This window comes from Zalophus californianus, chromosome 9, assembly GCF_009762305.2.
Source record: "Zalophus californianus isolate mZalCal1 chromosome 9, mZalCal1.pri.v2, whole genome shotgun sequence".
NCBI classification, from domain to species: Eukaryota; Metazoa; Chordata; class Mammalia; order Carnivora; family Otariidae; genus Zalophus; species Zalophus californianus.
Genome location: NC_045603.1, coordinates 117,935,357 through 117,957,812, shown reverse-complemented (window position 1 = coordinate 117,957,812; position 22,456 = coordinate 117,935,357). Strand labels below are relative to the sequence as shown.

The following is a 22,456-nucleotide window of genomic DNA, read 5'->3' as shown; positions in this document are numbered from 1 at the left end:
GTAATGCTTATCTGCATAGTAGGAGCTGTAATGGTACTGACCCCCCAGAGTTGATGCTTGTGTGGGGCAATCAAAGTATGAAGCTACATCACCTAGCAGCTAGGTGTTTGACAATGAGGCCAGGCAGGGCTGGAAAGGAATCCAGCCTCCACCATGGGCTAATTGTATGATTGGAGCTAATGGCTTCTGTTCCAGGTCCCTCATTTGTCAAAGGACAATAACACCAGTACCACAAAGTACGGAGAAAGAAAGTGATGGATCTTCTTACTGTTTCAGTGGCAGCTCCCAGCATTACAATATTCTGGTTTATGGTATTGCAAAAGAAGAGTCTCAGCGGTTCTTCTTTGCAGACTAGTATTTAAATTCATTTTACATTTTTACCAACACGTATTTGAATACCTGAAGATTATTTTTTCCATTGTCAGAGCATACTTTCATTATATTTCTGAAACGTATTTGTATGTTTCTGTCATTAAAAGGTTAAAATTTGGACTTCTTTCACTTACTCATCCCATATATATTTATTTGGCACCTACCATGGTAAAAGCGTGTTGAGGCATGGTCCCTGACATCAAGTCAGTAAAAGAAATAAGGCATTCATGTACAGATACCGATCTTTCAAGATCTGGCCCAAATGTCACACCTTCTGAGTTGGTCATAACATCTTGCAGTACCTATATTGTAGTAATCTAATCATGCTTTTATTGTACTTTGTCTTTCTCTTTCCCATATAGAATATGCTTTTGGAGGGCAAGAACCTTGTTTTAATTACTTTTGTGAAGTCAGCATTTAAGGGAGTATGCAACCTAAGTGAAGCATGATCAATTTGTTTTGAATGAATGAATGAATGAATGATGAGTGAGACAATGTATTTCGAATGTGATAGGTACCATTTGAGTGATAAAGTTGGTTCCCATTTGAGTGATAAAGATGGGTGGAGAATCCAAGAATTAAGAGATCATTTGCAATTTGGGAAGTTAGAAGAGACTGAGCCTAAGAAGCTAAGACAAGATAAGTAATTTCCCTCAAGTCAAATGGTGGCATTTGAACCAAGGTCACAGTTCCTCAAGTCCATGGTCTTTCTATTTGTTACTGACTTTGGTGTTTGTTTCCTCCACCTTTAATTTTTCTAAAGTTTTGGTAACAAAATTACATAGATTACAGTAGGTCAAGCAGTAGAGACATTCCGTTGCCCTTTCTTTAAAAAAGATAAATCTTGGGGTCCCTGGGTGGCAACTGGTTGAGCATCCGACTCCTGGTTTTGGCTCAGGTTGTGAGCCTGTTTCGGCTCGGTGCTCAGAGAGGAGTCTGCTTAGGACTCTCTTTGCCTCTCCCTCTGCCCTTTCCCCCAGCACAAGCACACACACACACACCACACACACACACACACACACACACACACACACACCACACACACACACACACACACACACACACACACACCACACCACACACTCGCGCTCTCTCAAATAAATAAATCTTTAAAAAATAATAAAAATTAAAAAGATAAATCTTATTCAATTCCAGAGCATATGAGATAACCATAGAAAATAGATTCTTGTATCTATTTTACATTGAAAGGCAGTTACTTTTTTGAAGTAGCTCTGAGTTCAGAAAGGCCTTTGGTTCAGCAAGCTCTCAGTCATGGTCACTGTGTAACTACACAGTTTGGAAAAGCTCTTCTTGTATGTCTTCACTAACAGACAAACGTCCGTCTAACGGTCACCGACAGAAACCAGCTTTCCACTCCTAGTCTCAGAAACCTTTCTGCAAATAATGTTTCAATTTTTATTTCCAGTTACACATAGAATTTCTATAGTACCTGCTTTGTGGTCACAATTCGTTTGTGTGTAGTCTTAAATCTAATGTAGTGGAACTTGAGAAGGAAAAAGTAATACGTCTTACCTTGAAAGTTTACTGTGTTCTTCCATTCAATACAGAGAGTAAGCGAGAGGTGAAGGTAGATTTCCTTTTGACAAGACATTGTGGAGGGCTCAAATAAGGAGATAAGAACGGGAACAATAAAACTATCAGATACGGGGTCAGGAAGGCTGGGAGGCCTTCCCTCAGGCCAGGGTTGTCGTGTTGTCTCAGTGCCCCTCAGGGCTCCCTGGTGCCTCCTCATCAACCAGACTCGCCTTTGTGCTTGTTTGCAAATAACACTGGAGCCGTTTTCTCAGTGCTCCTTTGGCCCCACTACCATTATCTACCACAGTCCAGGGCCTCTGGTGCTGAAATACATGCCACCAATTGTGAAAATGAAAAGAAGGAAAATATTTACCAGACTGTTTATTCATAAGTACCCCAAGTTCTGGCTCATTCTACTCTTTTTAACAACTTCCAAGAAAACTTTATATATTGGTGAAGAGTTGTTCTATGGAATTTGGAACTGTAGGCTTGGGGTCAGACTCAGCATTATCTGTTCTTTTGACTGACATCTCCTTTTCAGAAGGTATAGCCTTGATTTTATCAAGAATCATGGAAAATTGCCCAGTTTAAGACAGGGAACAAGAGAAGTCTTAACTGCATTTGGAATCAGAAGAGCAGGTCTTAAGAATCAAACACTCGAGAAGCAAACACTACCTCAAGTTGGTAGTATAAAGGCATTCTTACTCCTGTTCCCTCAAAAGTCACTGAAAAAAAAAAAGTTAAGGGTATTAACAGTGGAAAGCGAGAGGGAAACATACTCCATCTTGAATGAAGCAAGGAAATGATCAGGACCCATGGAATGGCTTTGGGAGACTAGAGAATGTCTTTGTGGAGGCCCAGTGTAGACAGAATGTAGAAAGTAGAAGCAGAGTCGAGGGAGGGAGGTTTGCTACCGACAATTTGTATGATCTTGTCCTCACCTTGCAACAGGTGAAGCTTTCCAGATGGAAAAGAGTTAGTAGAAGAGAGGAGACAATGATTACCAGATCACAACACATCCAGTCACAGAAGGCCTGTGTTTTAAGGGGCTTTGCTGGGGTGCCTGGGTGGCTCAGTTGGTTAAGTGGCTGACTCTTGGTTTCAGCTTGGGTTGTGATCTTGGGGTTGTGAGATCAAGCCCCGAGTTGGGCTGAGTGCTTAGTGGGGAGTCTGCTTGAGATTCTCTTTCTGCCCCCTCCCCCCCAAAATAAATAAATCTTAAAAAATAAAATAAAATAAAGGGCTTTGTTGTGTGCCCCACAGACGTTGAATGCCACAAACTGAAGAGTGAGGGTGACACACTTTTAGGGCAAGCAAGTAACATATTTTTGTGGAGAGGGCATTTGATGTCACAAACCAGAGACGAGGGTGCGAGCTGCCTCTGCTGATTCCTCCTTTGCTCATTTTCAGTAGCTAGCCAGCCCCATTCAAATGGGAGTCGTAACATGAAAGAAGCCAATAGGAGATGTATACTTTTAAACTGATGTATTAGTCAGGGTGGTCGTGATTATGCTGCAGAACAAATAAGCCCCGTGGGGGCTTTTTGTGCCATGACACAAAAATGTTTCATTTCTCACACATGCAGTGTTGGTTGTTTTGGCAACTCTCCAGAGAAGCTGTCCTGACAGTGACTTAGTGATTCGGGCTACCTCCATCATGTGATGATGCTGTCTTAACACATAGATTCCAAGTCTCCAGGCATGGGAGAAAGTGCGAACAGTTCTACACAGGCTCTTAAATATGTTGACTCATATGTCACTGCCCTTTATTCTAGCATCTTGGTTCTACTCAGATGTTTGATTTACCCAGATTTTGGATGTGGAATCTAGTTTAGGAAAGAAATTCCCCCATTTTCTTATATCCACTTTCCCAAATGGCTTTACTGGCACATAGTACATCCATACATAGCACTTTATACTTCTCTGTATGATAGCATCGGTCACATTTATATCTCATATAAATGGATTAACACATATTTACACCTATATGTAGTGGCATTTTTTGACTTCTGATGAACTGCATTGTATTATAGTAGAGTCTCAATCGCACTGGATTACTCCTCATGCAGTAGATCTCAGGGTATCAGTGGATATCTTGGGGAATTGATGTAGTCCCTCTGTCATGTATGAAAACTCCAAATTATTCAGACTTTATTCTTTTTTTTAAAAGATTTTATTTTTAAGTAATCTCTACACCCATTGTGGGGCTCAAACTCACAACCCCAAAATCAAAAGTCACATGTTCTAAAGACTAAACCAGCCGGGCGTCCCAATCAGACTTTTTTTCTATCACATTTGTTCTAACCCAATCACCCTATGTAGGTGAAATGTTCGAAATTCCCAAATAGGCATCTGCGTTCATGGATATGTGTGTCAGTGAAGCCTGGAAAGTGAGGGGAATTAGAATTAAAGGGGCACTAAGACCATAGACTGTCATTAGTGGAAGCCTTCGGCCATGGTGAACATGTGGATAAGGAAGCTAAAGTTGTAGAGGGGGCAGGTTTTAACAATTATACGTGTTTTGTCAATATGTAAATACATAAATGAAAGGTTTAAAGATTATCCTAAAGGAATAGACCTAGCTAAGAAATTCCTCTTTGAAGCTATTAATTGATTCTGATCCCAAAAGGAAAATGGTGAGAGTATAGCCACGTTCAGTAGCGAGAACCAGTTAGCTGTTTGAACCAGTGTCGGAGTATGTGTTCACAGACCAATTTCTTGCCTAAACCTCAAGGGAAAGGAAACAATTTCTTGGCAATTAAGAAATCTGATACAATATATACGGAGCAAGTACTCCCAACAAGCCATAGTAGGACGGGGGCAGAAATGCCCTTATGCAGATGGCCGTGAACGTGGAGAATGTTAGCTAGATGTTCAGCATTTCTTTAGCACTGTTTTCTCAACCACTATTTACAGTGGTGAAAAAGTGGAAAAGGCTGCAAGGAGAACATATTATTGGCATTAGCTAAAACTGTGACACTATTGCTCTTTGCACGTATTGGCATATTTCATCCTCCCAACAGCACAGCAGGGCAGGCGAAATTAACCCTCCTCAACAGAACGGGAAACCAAGGCACAGTGTAGTTAGCTCTTGTTCAAGGTGACACAGCACGTCAGTGTGGCAATGCTGGGATTTAAATCCTGTGATCTGGCCGGTGCGGGGGGGCGGGGGGGGAGTTCTTGCTTTTTACCTCCAGGTCACACCATGTCTCTGATGAATGGCAAAACTGAAGGACATTTATATAAAATGTTGAGGAAAATGGGGAAGGACTAGAATGGGGGGACCAGTTTGGCCCAGTGGCAAGGAAGTATATGACATTTGGTGGTGATCCTAGAGTGGCTGAAATGCCTGCCTCCTAATTAGATTGTTCTTCAGTGATTCCAGGAAGAAAAGGCATTTGGCACCAAAGAAACAATGAGGTAAATAGCGATAAGGACCTACGTGGCGTAAATGTTGAGAAGATGTTACTACTGGCAGAGCCACACCTCCGAATGGAAGGATCGTGGTGTCGTAAGAAGATTACAAGTTGCCTTTAGAGGATTTATATTAGCGTATCTGTGAGTGTGTGTTTAATGAAATGCTGGAGTCTGTGAATAAAGACCATGATAACATTGAAAGACTCGGTATTAAAAAAACGATCCTCAGAAGTTCCAGATCTTTGCTACGTCTAAGAGAAGTCGGAATAGGATCAGAAACAATAGTCATCTGAATTCGGGCGTGATGAAGAACAATGGGGAAAAAATAAGCAGAAAGAACAGTCTAATACTTAACAGATGATGTTACTCAAGGGACCAGATGAAGGAGCTAGCTGGAAATGTTTCCCAGAGATCTGATATTTTGAATTTGTGTCTTAAAGGGGAGGGAGGTGCGTTTCTGAAGATTTGGAATATTACATAGTAGGACATCTTGTTGGCGGGGGGCACTCAGTGATCAAAAAGACTAAATTCAAGAGATTGCAATTTTACTTGCAGAATTGACTTGAAGTTGACATTAATCATAGAGGATACAGAAAAAGAGAAAAAGACTCCTAAATGGGGATCATTCATAACACATGGCTTTTGATCCATGTTTAATTGGGTAGCACCAACCTCTGCATTAGCTTTCATTTTAATTAGTGTTATGGAAGAGCAGGAGAACAGTGCTATATTAAGAGGAGCTCTGAAAAAAATCAAAATAAAATTCTGCTGGAAAACCTGCTAAGGAGTGTCTGGGAGTAGGTGGACAGCAAAGGGAGTCAGAAACCAAAGTGTAGCTATGCGGTGGCAGGAGACATCTGGATCAGCAGAACCGAAGAAAACTGCCTCAGGATTGAGGAACCCAAAAAAGACCAGTGCGATTCAGTCCAGGACATCGATGCAGAACTCATATTGCGAGTGTCTAAATTGTCCTTCCGCTTCTCACGATTCAAGCTTACGTCTTTGCCATTAATCATCCTTCCTGCAGGTGTTTTCTTGCATTTATTCAATCAGATGGTAGTTTATCATCGACCTACACTATGGGCTCGACATCAGGCAGTATGTATAGAGTGCACAATACCTGGCCAGCCAAGGATCCATCTGTTTAGTGGGAAGAGTACCAACTTTGGGGTCTGATATGACTGAGTTTTTTATATGCTGGGACACTCTTAGCTGTGGAGTGTAGGTGAATCATCTGTTTTCCGGAGGCTTTTTCGTAACTGCAGGAATGAGACCGACAATACTATTGTGGGGAGGATTATATGAGATGATACATCCTATCAAATACAGAGCAACTGTGGAATGCCTGTCAAAGCCCTTTTCATTAAGGAGAGCCTTATCACTGAGAAATGAGGGCTGTACCCATTAGGGCAGCATGTGCCAGGGTCCGTTCAAATGGGCAATGATCTAGACCAGCATTTTGTAAAAATATGCTCCGTGGAATCCTAGGTCCTCAGGCTGTTAGTAGCTGGTTGGGAAATGGAGAGAGGGTTTCTGATTTGGGGATATTTTTGGTTAACCAAAGTTAAATGAATTTCTACACTGTAGGGCCAATCGGATCTTTTAATATGCTAAACAAGGCATTGTAAATCTCACTTGGAGGTTTGGGAGCAGGTGGGTGAGGAATGAAAGGTGTAATGCTTCCCAAGCCTATTTGACCACAGAATTATTGTTCCGGGGACTCTTATTTTGTGAGACACACTAGGAAATGGCCGTATGTACCTCAGAACCTTGCTGGAGTTCAGGGGCGCCTGGGTGGCTCCTTTGGTTAAGCGTCTGTCTTCAGCTCCTGTTACGATTTCAGGATCCTGGGATTCAGGATCCCGGAATCGAGCCCAGCATCCGACTCCCTGCTCGGTGGGGAATCCACTTTTCCCTCTCCCTTTACCGCCCCCCCCCCCCCCCCCGTCCCGTGCTCTAACTTTCACTCTCTCGCTCTCAAAATAAATAAATAAAATCTTGAAGAAGAAGAAGCAGCAGCAGCAGCAGCATCTTGCTGGAGCCCAGAGCATTGGGAGAGCAGAGAGGGAAGATCTCACATGGAGATCAAAATTCAAATGGTGTCTCTTGGAAAGATAGAGGTCTCCTGGAGGCAGGAGACTTGTCGTGATGGTCTGTTTCCTCGTTGCCCAGGGCACAGTAGGTGTTCAGCGAGGCTATTGATGGATTATGATTTGAATGAATAGGATGAAGCCATGGGTGCGTTGTGATGGAATGGGGCGACAGGCAATGTGGAGACAAGGATAGGGTCCCTTGTGAATCAGTGGGCTGGCCAGGGGAAGTGAGGTGGCAGTGTCATTCGGAGGAGGGGGAGGTCAGTGACGTCAGGTGGAGGAAGGCTAGGTTGTGTTGGACCTTGAAAGTCAGCAGAGAGCTTGGACTGGCAGATGCAGAGCAGCCTTGCAGGCTTGAGTTGAGAAGCAGAATAACAGCAAAGTCGAAAGGCTAGCTAGCTGCTGGGTGCTGTGTAGGAGGGACTATGAAGGAGAGCCTGGGTACCAGCTGGAAGTGGCTGCCGAGTCCAGGATGCAGTGCTGAGGCCCAGGGTAGTGGCTTCGGGAATGGAGCTCAGCCAGTGTGGAAGGATGCCCCCTCAGATATTCGAAAGAAGAATGGGAATGAGGGGTGGGCGCCTGGGTGCCTCAGTCGGTTAAGCATCTGTCTGCCTTTGGCTCCTGTTATGGTCCCAGGGTCCTGGGATCAAGCCCCACACTGGTGGGCTCTCTGCTCCGTGGGGCGTTTGCTTTTCCCTCTCCCTCTGCTTGTGCTCGCTGTCTCTCTCTCTGTCAAATAAATAAATAAACAAAATCTTACAAAAAAAAAAAGAAGAAGAAGAATGGGAAGGACTTGGTGTCTGATTGGAAAGGGACGAAGGTACAAAGGGCTGCAGCTGGGGTTGTGGGAAAGGTGAGGATACCCAGTGAGCACCCCACGTACTCAGTTCCTCCCTGCACCCGGACCTTGCGCATGTCACTAAGCTGTCTGTGTCATCTGTCCGTCTGTGTGGAACCCCTCAAAGACTAGCGGACGGCCACGGAAGCACGGGAGTCATTGTCGCAAGAGGAGTGGGTGGAAAGGGGCACCACGGTGTTAACTGTTGGATCAGCTGATAGGGATGGAACTAGGAGGAAAAAAATCTGGTGTGGAGCTCAGTGGGTTTTCCAACAAAATTCTGTAGGGTCTTCCTTTTGAAGCGCTGTCAGAGGTTAGCGCCAGTGTCCTTTTGCATTCCCCTCCTGACATCTTTGTTTGGTCAGGCCTGTCCTTTCCTCTTCCTTCCCCTAATCCGAGGTATATGCTCCAGCCGCTGTGCAGGTGTGGAGGTGGGTCGTGAACAGGGGGTCATGTTCAGGGGCTTTCGCCTGGAACTTGGAACCGAGGCGTTGATTTTGACAGTGTGGGGGTGGACGCAGGTTACTGCAGTTAGTGGTGTCAGCCTTGCACCCAAGGAATATTTTTGGGTTAACGGAATGTGCGAGCACTTCCTGAGGTCACAGCCGGGGCAGTCACCAATCTTAAACAACACCAGGATGCTGAAGGGAGAGGACCGTGTGGATGCGGTGGTGGTGCAGGGATAGCGCGTGGTCTGGAGACACGAACGGGCTCTACGCGCTGTCATTACTCCTGACGGATTCCATCGTTGGGGTCTTTTGTCTTCCCTCTGTGCCTCCCCCACCTTACTTTGTTCCTTCTTCCTTTCCTTTTTTTTTTTTTATGATTTTATTTATTTGTGTGTGTGTGTGTGTGTGTGTGAGAGAGAGAGAGAGAGAGAGAGAGAGAGAGCGAGCACAAGCACGGGGAGGGAGAAGCAGGCTCCCTGCTGAGCAGGGAACCTGACGCAGGGCTCGATCCCAGGCCCCTGGGATCATGACCTGAGCTGAAGGCAGATGCTTAACCGACTGAGCCACCCAGGTGCCCCAGCACTGTTCAGTTTTAAACAAAGTATCACAAAGTCTCTCACTATCAACATATTTTTGTCCTGTTCTTCTTGCATTCCTAAGAATTTTTCTTTATAGTTTTTTAGTTGTTTTATTTGTTGCAAACAAATTTATGATGATCATTCCTTTTTCATAAATTGTCTTTTTACACTATCAAATGACCTCTGTATTCTGTTTAGTGTTTTTTTAACTTCTCTTATTATTGATATTGTCACTTTTGCTCTATGTTTGTTTGCATTTGTCTGGTATGTCTTACTCATGTATTTTCAAGTTTTCTTTATTAATGAGTATGTTGATTAGAAATTACATATAAGTTGGTTTTGCTTTTTTAGCCCAATTTATTTGTCTCTTAATGGAGGAATTCAGTCCATTGATATTTAGTGTAATACTCGGTGAACTGCATTATATTTCTTCATCTTAATTTGACAGCAAGTATGTCTCTTCTTTATTAAATTCAGTTAATGCTCAGTAAAATCTAAACAGTTACTCAAGTTTCAGTCTTGACAAGCCATATTTGAAATGACAGTGGGTGCTCTAAGTAAAAATGAGTGTCAGACAACAATATGGAGGTAGGAGAGGACTGGAGATATATATTGGCATTACCTGGTCTATTAGTTGGGGCTGTCCAGAGAAACAAAACCAATAGGTTGGGAAGAGCCAGAGCAAAAGTGAGAGAGAGAGAGAGATTTAGTTTGCTTTAAAGAATTGGTTCGCACAGTTGTGGGGATTGGCAAGTCTGAAGTCTGTAGGGCCAGGCCATCAGCCTGGAAATTCAGGGAAGAGTAGATGTTGCAGCCTTGAGTCCAAGATCTGCAGGCTGGAAACTCAGGCGGGGTTTCTATGTTACCGTCTTGAGGCAGATTTTTTTTCGGGGACTCTCAGTTTTTGTTCTTAAGGCCCTCAACTGATTGAATGAGGCCCCCCCCACGCACTCTGGTCAGAGTGTGCTGACTCAGAGCCTGCTGATTGAAATGTTAATGACATCTAAAAAAAATACCTCCACAGCAACATTCAGACAGGTGTTTGACCAAACAGCTGGGTACCCACAACCTAGCCAAGCTGACACATGAAATTAACCAGCACCGTAGCAAAAGCTGACCAAATGTAGATGGATAATTTCTAAAGCAAACAATGACTACAAACAAAAATAGAGCCAACGTTCAAGCTTTAGGGAATTACCGCAGTTGGCCTTCGTTGTTTTATTCAGAAATCAAAGTGCCCTTATTCTTTTGGTGATGCATCCCATCTGTCCTTGACTTGTGAAATGGGTACTTGATTTTTTTTTTCTTTTTAATGTTTGTCAGTTTTTCTTTAGACCAGAACTTTAGGTTGCAGATCCTTCTTGAGAGTCTGCTGTTTCATTAGCCTTATCTGCATGCTAGTGGTCTGTTTGTCCTGGGGTCACAAGTTGTGGCCCATTAATCCTGCTGTGGGCAGTCCTCCACACAGCCTGAAGCTAAATAAATGCACCTCTCTACCAGTGCTGCTGTGTTCATGGGCCACTCAGTCTGGACCCTTCCAGCGCCCAGCCGGTGTATCTGGGAGGATCTGCAGAAGGTCTCTGTTTACCCTTTGTGGTCCAATATGTACCTTCAGGTCAGTCTACTAAAAAAAAAAAAAAAATCCTCTTAGCATGGCTTAGGTTAGTTAGGATTTTAGGATCCTAATTAACCATTAGGATACTAAATTTTATTAAACCAGAATGACACATGCCCAGCAGTTAGGCACATGTGTTTTGGATTCCAATCTTGGGTCTACCTGCCTGGATTAAAATGGACACTCCCACACTTAGTAGGCGTGTAAACTTACTCAGATTACCTAAACTCTTGAGGCTCCCTCTCTCCATTTATTAAATGGGGCTAATAACCATATATCATCTTTTGTCATGAGATTTAAATGAGGTAATGATTGCTTATTTTAATGATAAAAGTATTGCTTTTTCTACCTAGAGAAGCATCCCTTTTCCACGTGAAACTTCTAACTCTTGTTTTTTAAGAAACAAAAACTCAGGCCATAACCCAACCTCTTCCACTGTCTTATATTTTCATGGCCTTTTTCAGCAAGCAGTTTCTATATCTATTATAAAAGTTTTCTTGAAACAAATTCAAGAGAAAGAATCTTAATTTGCTATCCAAGTGAATCGTGGATACCTCTGATGTGGCTAAATTTAGAAACAGAATAGCCCCTCTGCATGCCCCTACTGAGCTCTGACTGGGTCGGTGTGGTGCTGGGTTGCTGTTGGGCAAATCATGATGCTCTTCCAGTCCAGTTGCACATTTTCCTCATTTGGGGACAGTAGGAGAAATCATTACCGGATTGGTCACCTCTAAGCAAGCTTTGGCATTTCTGCCCAGCCCATGTTGTCCTTCCAAACTTTCCCCACCCTAAATCTGTCACGATTCCCCGTGATCGTGATGATGTCGTTGCTGGTTACAGATTCTTCTTTTGGTGCTGACCTCTGCCTGCCTGCGGACCCTCGGGTTAACCAGGTTGCTTTCACATCTGAGTTATTTCTGTGACTCTCTTCATTTGCCTGCCTGACTCTCAGATTCCAACTGTTCTCACTCACTCGCTTTTCTAAGCTTGAACTCAGTAGGTAAAAGCTGAGATACTGTAATTTCCTAAATAACCCAAAGGGAAGCTTTGGCATAATTTAGAACCTCTCTGACTGCTGAAGCAACTTCCGCACGCTCCCCTCTCTAATGGAACTTTGAGGAATGACTATGATTGAATAGTGCCTCCATCCCGTCTGTGGATTTCACGGAATAGAGCCTCTATCTGGTTATATTTCGTTTTTGTTTGTTTCACGTTGTGTTTGTGCCCCACCAGGTAGAGCACAGGCGTGGGCTTCATCTGGAGGTATTTTCATCTTACAGAGGCAGTAATTGAATCTCTGACAATAGTCTTGCCTCCAAGGAGTGTTGCAACTCAGGCTGCTGTATTAAACCGGGATAGCTCTTGGTTCCCTTGGAAGGTAATGTCCCATCTGTTGACTGTGAACTGTGGCAATGCAAAACTCTCAGAATAGTCAGAGGAGGGGATCAGGAGCATTTACAATTCTTTCTAGGAAAAGAGCCATTCGGAGTGCTTTTACCTATGAATGCTCTCTCTGCAAACATCTGGGTAGGCTCAGCCATGTGTGGGGGTTAAAGTATGCTCTCTGACCTTTCAAAGATGCTGCTGATTTTCTTGTACCTTACAGCAGGCTCTGTGGCAAGTTAAAGCAGGCTGCACTTCCTTCCCTCTGCTGCTGCTTATGGGATTCTGCAGCGTGGTAGGGGATTCTGCTGGAGGCCGCCTTCAGATGCTTCCCAGCTCCCTGCCCAGCCCCGCTGAAGAACTCCGTGGTAACATCATTGTGAAGTGTCGCAGGTTTGGACCAGGTCCCATTCAAACTTTTCTGGCACCTCAGGGTCAGCAATCTTAGACTTGGGATTTCAAGGTGTGTCTGCAGTAAAGTTAGAGGTGAGAAGAGTGCTGAGCCCAGGGTCACCAAGAGGGCTGGGCACAAATTGAGCAGAAATTTGTCCAGAGCTTTATGTGAACGTTATGGATTCTATAAAATTTGATTTGACCGATTTCAGTGTTATTCTGGTAACTTATGTAAATTAGAACAAATAGCCGAAAGATAGGAGTATGTTACCAAAGAGTTAAGAAATGCTCAACACCTCCTACCTCCTCTGCAACCACAGAGGCCAAGAGAAAATGCAAACACACACACACACACACACACACACACACACACACACACACACACACACACACACACGCATTCCAGCAAGGAACCTGTTTTGCAAGTTTTGCTGGTAAAAAGTAGGAAGGGGGTTGCTGGAGAGTGAAAAAACCTTAGAAGTATCAGTTGAAAGTTTTTCAAACCCTCCGTTTTCAGCCTAACTTCATTCTGCAGAGAGAGGTATATGGGCCACTGTAGGTTTTTCTTTAACCGATTAAGTGCATTGTTAGACAGGGAGGGGCAGATTAACGAATGCCTATAATTTTGATCATTGTTTTCTGCAAAACAGCTCAGGCTTTGAAAATGAAGCCATGGTTCTTGGCTAACTTTCTGCCAACAGCACAAATTATACTGTGCAGAGATCCAAAGCCCCTAAAAAGGTTTCATTAATGAACAATTTTGGAGGATTGTTTAAGTCTTTGCCTGACAGGTAACGTTGGCATGTAGGCAGGTGGGGTTAAGGTTTCCATGGAGATTTATGATGTCATGCTCGAAAGAGCATGTCAAGACAACCAATTTAACAAGTAGCTACTCAAAAAGTCCTATAGGCTAGAAGTAGGCTTTATGCAAATGACAAGAGTTTCACTGGGAAAAACTGCAAAAAGAAAACAGCAGAGACATGGAGGGGGGTTTACCTGACAGCTCGGAAGGATGACCCTGGAGTCCATTAGAGACGGAAGCTTCCAGAAGACGAATTAGATATTTTTACTTTAACTGCTGCTTCACCTGTGGAGCTCTGGGTACAGGTAAATATGAGGTTGTTTTGTTTTGTTTTGTTTTTTCTTCTGAGTTATTGCCAAAAATTATTTGGAAGCACCTAGTTCTGTTTCTCTGCATTGTTCCCTTGGCAGGAAGAACTAAATCAGTAAGTGCTGCTTTCCCACACCAAATTTTCGTGTTTCAGGGCTGCGTTTTCAGGACATTTTTATTGAATGAACTGAGGTTTTTGAAGAGGTCTGAAAAACAAGTGATGCATTATGCTGATTATGACCTGCAAATAATGCTATAAAGTCTGTAGATAAGGGTTAGAAAGACAGTCGGAGGTACTCTCTGTTTGTGGATTAGTCCCAGATGTTGGTTTCTTTTCTTTTTTTTCTTGTTTGACTCCTAGACCAGACCTGAAATTGGGATTACGTGTATTTCTGCATTTTCAAGTTGTAAAATGCCAAAGGTAAAACCTATGGAATATTACAGAACTTTTCACGAACATTGCACTTTTTCATTTTAAGGGTGTCTGTGTACTTTTCGCACAGAGGCATTTTACAAGACTAGAAAAATATCCTGTTTGAGATATCAGAGTTTCTGGACTTAAGAGAAGCAGGATTTGTAAATTCTAAGAAGACAGGTAAAGGTTTCCAGGGTAGGGGGAATGGTTGATAAAAGTAGTTTTGAAAGCATGCTTTCAAAAGGCAGCCTCGCTGTGGTGGGACGGGGCTTTTCTGTTTGCATCGGTTCCTAGTGAGACAGAGTCAACAGTCTTGCCAGAGATATGGATGTGATAGTGATCACTAAAGGTAGCTGGATTCCTGCAAAGTTGACCTACAGGGGTTAGTCTGGGGACATCAGGCTGCGATGCGAGTAGTCTGGTCCACCAAGCTCAAAAAGAAATGAAAAACAATCTTGAAGGTTCAGGTGCAGAGTTAAGAATAAGTGAAAGATACCTGTGATTTGGGAATTTGGGCTTTTGAAACCCAGACTACTTAGGAGCAGATGGGCCGGCAAAATCTTTTTCTAAATGCCAACCCCTTGAGAGTTTGCAGCCCGATCATGTGGATTAGCCCTAGAGCTGCTCTTGGCGGTGGATGGTCGGCTACCACAAGTCACCGTGGAACCCCTTGACAAAGAGCCGTGCCCCTCACATTGGAACGCCTGGCTTTTGACTCCTGGCTTTACCATTTACTCCCCATGTTAACTTTGGGAAAGTAAATTCACGTCGTTCAGCCTCAGTTTTCTGCTCCATAAAATGGGGGTGATAACAGCAGCATTGTGAGGACTGACTGAGAAAATACGTAGTGTGGCTCTCAGAATTCTTGCTGCACGTGTTAGCTGTGGTTCTTAGTCACTGCTTATGTGGAACCCAAGTGTTCATTAAGTGTTTTTATAGCCGTCATCGTATTGCAACAGTCCAGGAAGATTAGCAGACTCTTTCTAGTCCTACTTTACTGACGAAGAGATCACAGCTCAGAGAGGCACGGACATCTCCAACACAATGAACTATCCTTCTACGTTTTCTGCTATTTTTTTTTCCTCATCCAAGGGGTTTAGGAAGAAGTTAATGTGCTACTGAGATAAGCCCCAGATGCAACAATTATTTCTATAAATGAATTAAAGTAGAAAATGTGAACGTATCAGAGGAGTTGGGATATCCATGTTTTTGTATTAGTTATGCTTGTGACTCTTTTTCTAGGCATAGAGGAGTTATATTGATTTACTTTTTGCTGGCACCTGCTGATGGGAGCGCAGGTCATTTTGAAGACTTACAGGTGTAACTCTTACCTGCCCCAAGAAGAGTCAGGTTTTGCTGTCACAGGTATATCCTGAGCAGGAAACCAAGTCACCAAGGGGCTGTGGGAATCGCCACAGGGAGCGAGGGTTTGGACACAATGTCTTTTCTCCTTTTGTATTCTAGACTTTGGCAGCTCCCTCCCTTGCCTATATCCCAGACCAGAACAGCCCATAATTATGTTCTACATCCATTGTATGTAAGAGACAAATATGTTTTTCATTGTGTTATTTTTAGCAGCAGTTGTTTCTAGCCAGGGAAAACACTCTATTAGTTCCAGGGTTTTCCTGATGACTTTTCCAATTTTTCCAAATTTTCCATATCAGACTGCTCAGGATTGTTCAGGTCCCACACTCCTGGAAGAGGGTTCTTAGCAGGAATGTTGGGTAGCTCATCCAGTGGGATTCTAAAGGCGGCGTTCTGATCTCCGAGCTGCTGAGGCTGAGCTCATTCTGTGCCAGACAATGAGTAAGTTAATTAAATGCGGTCATCAGACTGCATTGTGGCCTGCAGTTCCCAGCACTGGTTTGGGGCATCCGGAAAAGCTCTGGTTATCTCAAGGGCAGATCTGTGAGTCTGAAAGCAAATATTTATTTCATTCAGAGTTTCAGTTCCAAGTATGAACCACAAAGCAGCAAGATGAAGGTAGAAAAGAGTCATGAAATCACACAGATGTAGGGTGCCAAAATTCCAAATAGGCTCAGAATCACTACTGCATATTTTTCTACATTTTTCTACCTATTTTTAATGAACTTTTAAAAGTCAATTAAAGCTTTTTATTACACTTAATTGTTGCATTGTTCAGAGATTATCTGTTGATTAAGAAGCAGTGATTACATCTAGAAGGGTGTTTTACATCTTGCGGGTTTAGTAAAGGTCCGTTGAGTCAGAGGGGCTGGGTGAACAGGGATTCAAAAGCCACGTTGCCTGGGTTCGAGTCCTGCCTCCATTACTTATTAGTAGCACAGATTTCCCTCTGAAGACCGTACATGGGTCTGTTCATATTCCAAATAAAGTATAGCACCCAAATTTAAAAATCCTCTTAGTAAAGGAGTTAGTGGTCTTCAAATAATGTTTTTCTCTTAAAAATTTTTCTTTGGAATTTCCATGGAAATCATTGGTTCAGAAAGAAAGACACTGCAAGCTCCCAGTTCAGGAAATGGAGGTAGAACTTCCTCCAGCCCTGATCCATCCTAGAGTTCTCCTCAGTGAAAGGGAAACTATCCAGTAGCTGCTTAAAGCTCAGGCTTTTGTCACTGCTGTATGTCAATATAACGTCATTGGAAATGCTCCTGTTTGAAACTGGCCAGGAGCAGTTTTCAAACATCTATTTTTTAAAAGCCTCAACCTGAGAAATGGTGCCCTCTCAGATGACGTGGCTTCTCTTCAGGTGTGTGGCTGCTGAGGGGTGAGCACGTGGAATGGGAAAGGTGCTTCCCTCTTCCAGCAACCAGGTTCCCCTTTTGGTTTTCTTTTCTTAACTTTCTCTTAGGCAGGTAGAAATGTAATTTAGTGGAAGCTGAAATTCCTCAGAGAACCTGAGTTTGGGATCCCCAAACCTTTTGGTCCCCTCCCCCCGCCAAATTTCAGTGTGCATGAGAGAGAGCGTGTGCGTGTATTTAGTTATTTATTTAAGTATAGTTGACACAGGTTGTTAACGTTCGTTTCAGGAGTGCAGTGTAGTGATTCGACACCTCTGCTTTTATGCTGTGCTCACCACACCACAAGTGTAGCCGCCATCTGTCTCTATTTATGTTTTTTATTATGAGTGGTGAAGCAGCATGGCTGGACTCTGCCTACGAATTTTGGCCCTTCCGTATTTCAGAGTGGAATTTCCTGCGCGCTCATTCCAATATCGATCCCCTTCTGAGAGAGGAATTTTTGTTTTAGCTTTTGCTTTTTTTTTCCTTTTTGAAGTCTGAGGTTGCTAAATCTGGCATCCCCTATAAAACCAAAACGAGTTCTCCTTGGTTTGTGATGACCATTGTGTGGCATCTGAACAACCAGAGGCCGTGGTACCTGTGGAATTCAGGGCAAGCTTAGATGCGGGGGGAAGGACCAGGGAGGAACAAAGGATGGAGACTGGGCTGAACTTAATCCTAATGACAGGGGGCTCTGCTGCGTTAACTTCCAGACCACAAATGTACAGGTAGCAGGAAGAATTTTGAACGACTTACCTTCCTGAAAAGAGCGCACGTAGAGTATTATCCATGTAGAGAATAGAGATCATCTGGAAAGGAATGCACAGATGATTTTTTTGTGAGGGTGTGAGTACAGTCAGTCCAAAGTGAAGGGAGGTGGTGGTAGCTTTTGTGGCTTCCAGGTCCGGGAGTCTCCAGTGTGGTTTTACTTCACACCCCTGTGCTCCTTTGCCTGGTACTCCTCTGCTCCTGTCTGTCCTCTGGCTCATGATTAAGCAACGGAAGTGAAAATGCTGTTTCCCACCATTGGTTTTACAGAGGTTCATAAAGGCACGTCCTCACGTTGCCCCCATAAACCCAGTGGTGGGACTGTCCCCGGAGCCGTGGATCTTCCCTGCCTGTTTGCCTTGCTCTGCGCTTGGCTCGGATGGTACGAGACAGAGCCATGTCCCCCCGCACGAGATGTTATTGGTCCATCGTGTGGCACTGCACACTTTTCAGAAAGGACCTTCTTTGTCTTCTTGCCACTCCAGCAAAGCAGGCTGCTGCCCCACGTATTTTTTGGAAGGGCTAAGAAAACAGCTATTCGGATGGACCCTTGGTCATTTTCAGTCTTTGACATTAAGAAGCTTGGTAAACGCCCCTCACAGTGACACTCGCGTGTCAGATCACGTTTTCACAGTTGTCACCAGTACGGTTCACATGCCACCGCCATCATTCAGCCTCCTGTTTGTTCCAGAGGAACAATTTTTTTTTTTTTAAATCATCTGCTTGAATTTTGCGCAAGGATAGGTTGCATGGACCCCCTTCACCTTTGTCGCTTTATTCGAATCCCTTTTCAGGGTAAGTTTGAAGACCGCAGAAGAAGGCAACCCTGGCTGACCGCCTCATAAAGGACAATTTTCAGTTTGTTCTTCGTGAAGTGTGTGTGTGTCTGTGTGTCTCTGTGTTTGTGATGAGAATAGCACAAACTCTGGTTTAAAACTCTTCTCTCTTCAGAGCAAAGATAGCAGTGGCTCCATAATACGTTAACTTGACCCCTTTAAGCAGCTGTTTCAGTTGCTTATTTTTTTTTCTCTCCCTTTGATGAACAGTGCTGCAGTGGCCTTCTCTGTATCTCTGCACATGCCAGCAAATACGAAGAACAAACTCCTACCTGTCAAATTACTAATTTACTACTGCTAGTTTACCAGGATTACTAGCGTTGAAAGGTACTGTCTAATCTTCTCTCAAAAAGACTCACCAGTTAAGTCAACAGGAGTCTTTGAGAGTATGTTACGGCACATTCAGTTACTACAACCCACTGTACTCGTGACAGTATGTGAAATAGACCCTATGTGCAAGTGTGAACACATTACCAAGTCACGTTAAATAAGCCATATAGTTTACAGAGCAGTACAGAGAGCATGATCCCTTTTATTTTCAAAAGGCTGGATCCCAGGTGTGTGAAAAAGCATATGCATTTCCTGTGTACTTATCTATACATTAACACTTTCTAGAAGAATGCCCAATAAATCAGAGAGGGCAACTAGTGGGAGGGGGGAAACTTTTATTATTTATTTACTTATTTATTTAAAGTTTTTTTTTTTTGAGAGAGAGAGCGAGAGCACATATGTAGGAGCAGGGAGAGGGGCAGAGAGAGAGAGAGAGAGACACAAGCAGACTCCACGCTGAGTGGGGAGCCCGATGAGGGGCTCCATCTCACGACCCTGAGATCCCAACCTGAGCTGAAATCAAGAGTCGGATGCTTAACCGACTCTGCCACCCAGGCACCCAAAGAAGCTTTTATTTTGAATTTCTGGACCTCCCTACTATTCATAGTTTTATCATACACGTATCACACTTTACAATTTAAAAACCAGTTTCCAACAGAAACGGTTGCCCCATGGCATAGCTTGTGTTCTCCCAGAGGCAGCCAGCAGTTTCCATGTAGTCTGAGAAAATGACCTTTTGCGTCTCATACACCAGCCCAGGAGCGTATTTGTGTTTTGATGTAGTTGTCCCTTGAAGAAGGAAGTGATCTCTTTTTTTTTTCCTTCTTCTTTATGGGAACAGGTCTCATTTCTAACAGAATCTTCCCTAAACTAGTTTATTCCAGTCAGGATCCCACCTTTCTAAATAAATGCTGGTTCTGAGCTATCAGGGGTATTTGGATTAAATATATTTAAGTTGCCTAAACTTTTCTTTTCCTTTCAAAGTGTATTTATTTATTATGTTCAGTTAGCCAGCATGTAGTACATCATTAGTTTTTGATGTAGCGTTCAACAATTCATTAGTTGCATATAACTGAACATAATACAAAATAAATAAATAAATAACATATGTTTGGTGAGTCTGGGTGGCTCAGTCGTTAAGCATCTGCCTTCGGCTCAGGTCATGATCCCAGAATCCTGGGATCGAGCCCCGCATTGGGCTCCCTGCTCCGCGGGAAGCCTGCTTCTCCCTCTCCCACTCCCCCTGCTTGTGTTTCCGCTCTTGCTGTGTCTCTCTCTGTCAAATAAATAAATAAAATCTTTTAAAAAATAAATAAATAACATGTTTATTTAAGTAATCTCTACACCCACCATGGGGCTCGAACTCAAAACCCCGAGATCAAGAATCAAGTCACATGCTCTTCCAACTGAACCAGCCAGGCGCTACTTTTCAACAAAAGCAGTAAATTCACCCTCCTGGGTCAGGCCATCCTCAGATCCATTGTCAAAACATTCACTTCAAGTTCACATGAGTGTACTCTATAACTAAACCTCACCCCTAGCCGAGTTGCTGGGGATCAGTTTTGGATAAAGGGTATTTCAGCTTTCATGCTAAGTCTGTAACTATAGAACTATAATTCAGTTTCCTAAGTGAAAAATCTACAGAATATGTAGATTTGTAAAGACTTCTTTTACCGCAAGACAAGACTAGAAGACATACTGTCACAGGATACCTTTTGAAAGAAAAGAAATGACACTTTTTATACTCTCAAATCATTGAAGAAAGCTTTAGACATTTTAAACTCCAAATCCTTTTTAATTCAGATGCACAGAATGCATTTAAGCCACAAGGGTGGTAGATTTATGTGTTCCTTTTGCGCGAATTGGTGCATATTTTTCACAATTAGATTTTTTTCTTCCTTTCTCCCTCTCAAAAGCTGCTTTTGAAACTTCACTTTTTCCCTAGATATAATCTTTTTTTTTAATTCATGAAATATCTCAGTTCTGTAGCTAACTGCAAATGTTTGCAAAAGGGAACCAATATAAAACAAATGCCTCTTAATGTGGTATTTTGTGAATAAACAAACATCTGACATTAGTTGGTTAACCTAAAAAAAATAAAGAGAAATAACTATGCTAGGAAAAAAAGTTAAGAGGATTGTGGCTGTGATGTGCAAAACAAGGAAAGCTGTGATTAAGCGATTTCTTTCTTTTAAGCAATTTCTTTATAGGTAATATAATTATTATAGCCTCCAGGTGGTGGCACGTCACTTACAAGGCTAATTGAACTTTTTCTATAGCATTAGAAAAATGGACCAAACTTCCTATATCATGGGGTACATACAGTATTCCCTTCCTCCCCAAATTTAATACCCATGGCTTTTTAAGACATACACGGTACCTCCAAGTCCCAAATGTCATCATGTATCCTGACACAGTGCAGTAAACCATTTGTCTGTATGCATTCAGAACCACTGCAGATAAGAACTAGAATGCCCACAAGTGTGATTACTTGCTATCTGCTGGAAACTTTCACACAAATTATCTTGTATAATCCTCCCAAAGATCCCTTAGGAAAGCATGCCTAGAAATAAGGAAACCAAAGCTCAGAAGATTCTAGAAGCTTGGCTCTCCAGGCAGCAGAGCACTTGTGACTCAGGCTGACGGCATTTTCCTGGGATCCCTGAGGTGATCACTGTGAAAACTGTTGTTCATTTTATGAGGATGGATTTCCAAACAACATAATCATGCAGGGAGTGATTTACTTCTTACCTCTGTTGCCTTAAGTCCTCGTATGTACCTCCTCCCTTTCTTTCGTTCTTTCTTTTTTTTTTTTTTTTTTTTTTTGCCATTTCAGTGTTACCCCAAAGGGTGGACTCGAGGACATGGAGGAGGCTGGAACAACAGTAGGTTTGCTCCTTGGGAGCAATCCCTCTTAAGTCAGGCCTGGAGCTAACTTGTCAGGAATGCCTTTATTAAGCAACCTTCTTCCAAGCTGCATGCCTTGATCAAATCTCTACCCTCAGTGTGCTCTGGGAGCAGACCTTTAGAATTCACCCCAGAGAAAGAATACTTAGTGGTTCATAGAAAATGCTTCACAAAATGCTGTTCTGTGTAATAGCCCCCAAACGCACTGCATTCCTGTTGCCATTATTTTTCCGTGTGATTGCAAACGGTCTTACGAGAATTGAAGGGACAGATTGGGCAACTTTCACAGGTAATTCCTTGTGCCGGCCCGAGTGAGTGTAGATCAGAGGCGCCAGACCTGGGCGCCCACTCTCCAGAGAGGCCTGCTCCGTGGCCTCTGCATCTCTTGATAAGCCGCCAGAACTTTGTAGAATCGGGAGTTTTAACAGAAGAATCAAATTTCTTACATTTTGAGGGAGGAAAAAAAAAAATCAGATGCCCAGGAAACACTGGGCTCCAGGTTCTTTGGCAAAAGTTGTATGAGAGCTAAGTTGCAGCTGCCCCATTAAGATGGCGGGGTTCTGGTTGTCAGGTTCCCCTCGGCACCCCTACTCCGTATCCCACACCTGTCTCCCTTACCCGCCTGACTCCTGTGGGAGCTAGCCTGGCCTTGTGTGT

General features: G+C 43.2%; 1 protein-coding gene across 15 annotated transcripts in view; it reads left to right on the top strand.

Annotated features, from left to right (window-relative positions):
• The window catches only part of KIAA1217 (KIAA1217 ortholog), a 703,089-nt gene that overhangs the window by 432,057 nt on the left and 248,576 nt on the right, over positions 1-22,456 (top strand). Inside the window, exon 1 of one of the 15 annotated variants that reach the window (XM_027594702.2) lies at positions 13,668-13,780. The exons of the other annotated variants lie outside the window; for them this stretch is intronic. The gene's annotated coding sequence lies outside the window, so the exon portion shown is untranslated. Of the gene's footprint in view, positions 1-13,667; positions 13,781-22,456 lie in introns of those variants that run through there. 15 annotated transcript variants of the gene reach the window in all.